Source organism: Lepisosteus platostomus, chromosome 5 (assembly GCF_059453375.1).
Source record: "Lepisosteus platostomus isolate fLepPlt1 chromosome 5, fLepPlt1.hap1, whole genome shotgun sequence".
NCBI lineage: Eukaryota > Metazoa > Chordata > Actinopteri > Semionotiformes > Lepisosteidae > Lepisosteus > Lepisosteus platostomus.
The window spans coordinates 48,420,980-48,426,835 of record NC_142615.1 but is presented as its reverse complement, the minus strand read 5'-3'; the positions used below and the strand labels follow the sequence as shown (position 1 = coordinate 48,426,835).

At 52.4% G+C, this 5,856-nt stretch overlaps 2 non-coding genes across 2 annotated transcripts; one reads left to right on the top strand and one right to left on the bottom strand.

Annotated features, from left to right (window-relative positions):
• The first annotated feature begins 546 nt into the window (after window positions 1-546).
• Window positions 547-710, top strand: LOC148668153 (U1 spliceosomal RNA). The gene has a single exon (XR_015938018.1). It is a non-coding gene; the product is annotated as a U1 spliceosomal RNA (small nuclear RNA).
• Window positions 711-1,334: 624 nt separating this feature from the next.
• Window positions 1,335-1,453, bottom strand: LOC148668152 (5S ribosomal RNA). The gene has a single exon (XR_015938734.1). It is a non-coding gene; the product is annotated as a 5S ribosomal RNA (ribosomal RNA).
• Window positions 1,454-5,856: the final 4,403 nt, after the last annotated feature.

Sequence of the window (5,856 nt, the reverse complement as noted above, 5' to 3'; positions counted from 1 at the left end):
CACGCCGGAGCCCCGACGCTGCTAATGCGGAGCACTTGTTGAACTGGCATTGAAAGGACGTGTGCGCACGGAGCGAGCCTTCCCTGCGGCGGAGTGTGGAAACTTTCTCCTTGCGCTGCAGGAGTTGTGTGCGCTGCAGCGGTGCCGAGAGAACAGCACAGAAGAGAGCGGGTAAGAGACGGAGTCTTGTGGGCAGGCGAGCAGGCCCGTTTTTTGGAAATTGCTGAAAAGGCTCTGGTGTTTGTTCGGTGTGTGGCAGGCGCGCACGACACGAGCTTGCGTAGCGATCTGCCGGTCTGGTGTTATGCAAATGAGGCCGAATTGCGTCCCGGGACATGCTGCGAATGCGCATTGGCGACTGCAGATGTGTAGGAAACCCCGCGCTCGTTTTCTCATTTTGCCCACCCTTTTGAGTATTAGTGTGGCGTGTGAGTGTGCGAAAGAGTGGGCCCAGCAGGAAGCGGTGGTGTGCGGGGCGAGGAGCTGGCCAAGGCTGCGCGATTTGTGCTTCTGGGTACGAGCCGCTTGCAGGGGCTTGTACAGCTCATACTTACCTGGCAGGGGAGATACCTTGATCAAGATGGAGGTTCACCCAGAGCGAGGCTCGGCCATTGCACTCCGGCTGTGCTGACCCCTGCGAATTCCCCAAATGTGGGAATCTTGACTGCATAATTTCTGGTAGTGGGGGACTGCGTTCGCGCTCTCCCCTGATGTGCTTGGTCCAATATCAGATACGGAAGAGTTATGACACCATGAGCTGCGATACGATCCCAGTTCGAAGGGAGTCGATTCCACTGCTGGTTCCCGGTTTCTTTTAGTTAGAGGTCCGGAGAAGCATTTCAAGCTCGTTGCACTACTCCTTCCGGACATTAATTCCCTTTTCAAAGTCAGTCATTTTGCTGTAGTCTGCATTATTTAGGCTGATTATCGAGGTTAGCCTTTATTTGGTCATGGGGACCTCGGTACTGTATGCTAATTCTCAAGACAGTTTCACCCATTTTCTGATTGCTAGGTTCTGTACCAGTGCAGACATGTCAAACAGTGAATGGCTGTACCTCTATTGTATCCGTGCTCAATGAATGAAATCAGTAATAAATGAATATATGTATAGTTATACGAAAAACAAGTGGTTTATCGACTCATCTTCATTTGCAGATTTAGAGGCAGCTTCGATATTCGTTTTACAAACGGGTTTTTTTTTTATATGGGTCACACACATGCCATAGCAACAAAACATCTCTAGAGATGAGGCTATAGATCACCTTTCCATCCTCCAGGTTTTCCTCCCAAAGCCTACGGTACCAATGGAGACCCCTGCTGGCCGAGATAGCAAAAGCTTGCAGCACCTGGTATTCCCAGGCAGTCTCCTATCCAAGTACTAACCAGGCCCAACCCTGCTTAGCTTCCGAGATCAGACAAGATCAGGAACATTCAGGGTGGTGTGGCCGCAAGCGAAAGCCATGGCGCCTGACTCGCTACTTGAAGCTGTGTGTGGCTGGGGCTCCGTGCCCCCCGAGCGGGACTGAAGGATCATTCGTGTGCAACTCTTTGGAAAGGAGCTGCTTTCCAAATCGCATTGCGTACCTGGATGTTGGCGAATGTGCTCCCTTGTGTTGGCTTGTCCCGCACTGGAGGAGAACAAACAAACTGCACAGAGGAGCACAAGGCAAGTCTTCACAAGACAAAAACCTCCAGTGCACAGCACTCAAAACATTTCTGGGCTGTGGCTTGTTTATTTCAGCACATAAAGCGCACCAGTCCAACACGTCGGCCGGGCGTGCAGCGCCTCCGCCCTCTTGTGGCCTTGCGGCGTCAGAGCAAGAGGCTCCTTCTCGCTGCCTTTCCGCTGTGTTGCAGAGCCCCGAGAGGGAACCTGGAGCGCACACTTTGTGGGGGGCGGGGGATCGCGTTCGCACTCTGCCCCCGGTCTCTTGCGACAAGTACAATATCGCGGGACAGGGGGGCCTCGTCATTGATTGTTACATATGAGACGGGGATTAGGAGGAGACCCCGACTGATTGGTAAAGGGGAACACTAACACCAGAGTGACACCCCCGGCGTCTCTTTTTGAGAGACGCCCTGGGATTTCTTAATGGCCAAGGAGGGTCGGGACCTCGGTTTTACGCCTCCCCCGAAGGACGGCGCCTGTTTGTGCAGCAGAGTGTCGCCATCAGTGGGACACCTGGCATCGTCCTGCACTGTGAAATGCTGCAAGACCTGTGGCAAACAGGGACATTTAGCCTCTGACTGTTCAATGCTGCCAAAGTGCAATTTATGTGGCTCGGAAGGACACGTTTTTAAGAACTGCCCTCACGCCTACGCCAATAAACTCAAAATGGGAAAGGATGAGGCAGTGCTTGTTTCAGCCAAACAGGCCCAAAAAGCCAAAGCAAACAACAAGTCAAACAAAGAACCCTTGTTGGACAAAGAGTCTCAGCCTCCAGCCAGGATCAGTCCTGCTGTGGCTCCGGGACCGGTGGAAGAGAAATCCACTACGCCCCCACAACTGCAGACTGCACCAGACAAGCACGAGGGTTTGAAAACCCCCAAGAACAGCGGGGACCCCTCCCCCACTCCTGCTCCTCAGAACGAGGGCCAGTGTGGGGCCCCCCGGTGGAGCGGGTCCAGCGAGGATACCCAGGATTCAGCGGAGCTGCTTTTCTCAGACTCTGCAAGTGCTACAGATGTCCTCCTCTCCTCCATCCAGTCCATCACGGAGGATCTGCAGCAGCTGGTGGGTGAGGGGGAAGAGGAGACTGGTGCATCGGCTGCACCCCTTTCCCCTCAGTGCTCCCAGGAGCTGGACTTGAGGAAAAGGAAAAATGACTCTGTTTTCTCCCCGAGCGAGGAGGAAGGAGAGCATGGTGATGGGGACAGCTGGAACCCCTCCACCCCTCCCTCTACCCCCTTCCTTGAAATGGACTCCGTGAACGCTTTTACTGATGCTACCCTGATGAAGGCTCATTCAGAGGATGGCTGGCAGGAAATTGGTAAGAAGAAAAAGAAAAAGAAGAAGGTAACAGGTGAGACAGAAGAGAAATGTGTTTTGTAAAGACTGGTTCCACTTTCTTATGTAATATGGTTCTAAACATAATTTCTCTTAACACCAGAGGTATCAATGACAGAGTTAAATGCCAGTCTGTCTTTGATTACCTCCAGCAGAGAGAGGGAGATGTGTTGATGTTGCAGGAGTGTGCTTTAGCCTATCAAGAGAGGTATAAAAGCTTTGAAGATAGGTGGGATAAAGGGCCTTCTGTTTGGTCAGGGGACAATAACAACAGAGCCTCTGGCGTGGCCATTCTTTTCAAAGGATGGGCATTCGCATTGAAAAGTATTCAGAGGGTCATAGATGGCAGGCTGCTGTGTGTGGATGTGGAATGGGGGACCGTTAACCTGCGGCTAATCAATGTGTATTGCCCTACTGACGTGGGAGGAAGGGTGGAGCTACTCAAGGCACTCTCCCCCCTATTGTTATGTAGCACAGACGTGATAGTGGGAGGGGATTTTAATTGTATCTTAGAGCACACAGACAGGCAGTCTAGCTCTCCGATAAAATTGGATTCCAGCTCACTGGCCCTGCAAAACTTAGTTCAAGACTTTAAACTCTCAGACACATATAGATGTATATATCCCACAACAGCAGGATATACATGGTCAGGGAGGAATAGCAGCTCCAGAATTGACTATTGCTTTGTCTCAGAGAGAGTGAAAGTTGTTGGGGTCACTCTTCAGCCTGTCTTCTTCTCAGATCATCAGGCTTTAGGGTGTAGAGTGGAACTCCAGGGCGGGACTGTCTTTGGCCCAGGCCTCTGGAAACTCAACACAAAGCTGCTAGAGAACGAGGGGGTAGTATCCCGCTACAAGGAGAAACTATCACAGTGGCTGTCCTTGCAGTGTCTGTACGGGTCAGTAGGAGAGTGGTGGGAGGAGGTGAAGGTGAGGACAAAGGCCTTTTTCATGGCTGAGGGAAGGAAGGCTGCTGCCAGACGGAGAGGAGTGCTAGCCAGGAAACAGAGGCAGCTGCAGCGTCTCTACAGGAGACAGTGGCTTCGATGTGCTCGAGGATATCACCCTTTTAAAAAAGGATGTCCGGAGCATAGCGGAAGAAAGTAGTCGAGGAGTGCTGTTAAGAAGCTGAGTGCAGTTCTTGGAAGAAAATGAGAAGTGTACTCGCTTCTTTTTCAGTAAAGTGGTAGGCTCCAAGTCTGTCATGGAAAGTGTAGTTGATGAGGAGGGAAGAGAGAGTACAGAGCTGAGTGCTATCCTCTCCTGCATCGAGGCCTTCTTGTCACGGACGTCCAAGGGGACTAACCGTGGGGAGCAGGAGGGCGGAAAAAGGCCCATGTGCGTAGCGGCGAGACGGGAAAAAGGCCCGGGCTCATTAGTGCAAAGAGTTCAGGAATGCCGTATAGAAACCTGTGCCCTCAGGGAGCGGACGTGGGGCCCCCTGGTGCTCGGCGGGTCTCAGGACATCCGAACGTCAGTGCTGAGCGAGGACAGAGTGCAAGACCCTGAAATATTTAGCCCAAGGGAAAGAAAGGGACAGGAAGGACAGCAGACCAGAAACTAGGGACAGGACAGAGAAGGACCGCCCTCTGGCTGCAGAGGGCGTGACACTTCTACTCAAGACTGTACAGCTCTACAGAGGTAAAGGACGAAGAAATTCATTTTTTTACCTCAAAGCTAGAAAACGTTTTGAGTGAAGAAGATAGGGAAGTACTTGAGGGGGATTTGACAGTAGAAGAGCTGAGAGGCTATGGAGAGCTTACAGAAGGGGAAAACTCCGGGTGCTGACAGGGTCCCTAAAGGGGTGTCTGCTTTTACTACTTGCACGAATGAAGGCAAAATAAAGCCAATCGATGTGAACGAACAGCACTTTACAGAGGAGTACTGCCTGACTGGATCATTGATGAACGACAGAGGCCACTCCGACCTCTTCTCGGGTTTCTTCAATGACTTACTAAGGATCTTCTTCACATTCGCCCATGCAGGGTAAGCCAGTTACACCAAAGCAAACGCAGGAAAGTGCATTTCAAGCAGAGACCAGAAGGGACTTGTTTACACCGAGAGTGGGCGGAGAATGGAACAATGCGCCCAGCCCTGTTGCTGGAGCCGATTCTTGATGAGATCTTGGGCTCACTAAGAGGCCCCCGCTGGATGCTAATCTTTCTGTTGTTCTTGCAGGTCCTGCGCTGCTTTTGAGCCGACAGAGCTCGTGCTGGTCTGTCGGCACAGCCTAATTGCAAATGATCGGCTCCGCGTACAGAAGGAACGTGCGTTTGGTACAAGAGTGCACGAAGGCACCGGAAATACATTGGGAACAAATGACCAGTCGCTCAAGACCTCTGTGAAGTACAGGAGCGTGCAAAATGAGGCTGTTTCCACGCGGTCTCGAACCGGGGACTTTTCGCGTGTTAGGCGAATGTGATAGCTGCTACACTACGGAAACCTGCAGGGACCGCTGCTGGTGTCTCACTTGCGTTTCGGGCTGAGAAAGGGACGCGTCACTTTAGGCAGGGGGCGCTGGAGAGAGGAACAAAGGGCGCGATGAAACAAAATGCTGAAACCCGGGATCGAACCAGGGACCTTTAGAGCTTCAGTCTAACGCTCTCCCAACTGAGCTATTTCGGCGGTGGGCAGAGCCCACAGCCACTTGCTCCAGCCTTCCTGTGTTGTGGCATGCGCGCACCAAGAGTAGCGGGAGAGTTTTGCAGGAACGTCACTCAGAAGGAAAGCCACCCAGGTGCGCCCTCTGAGCTCTGTCCAGCGCACCTTCCTCGCATGGACTTCTGCCTGCGACGGGCAGGAAACAATTAGCAAGAACAGAACGACACCCCATGGGTGTCTCATGACCAC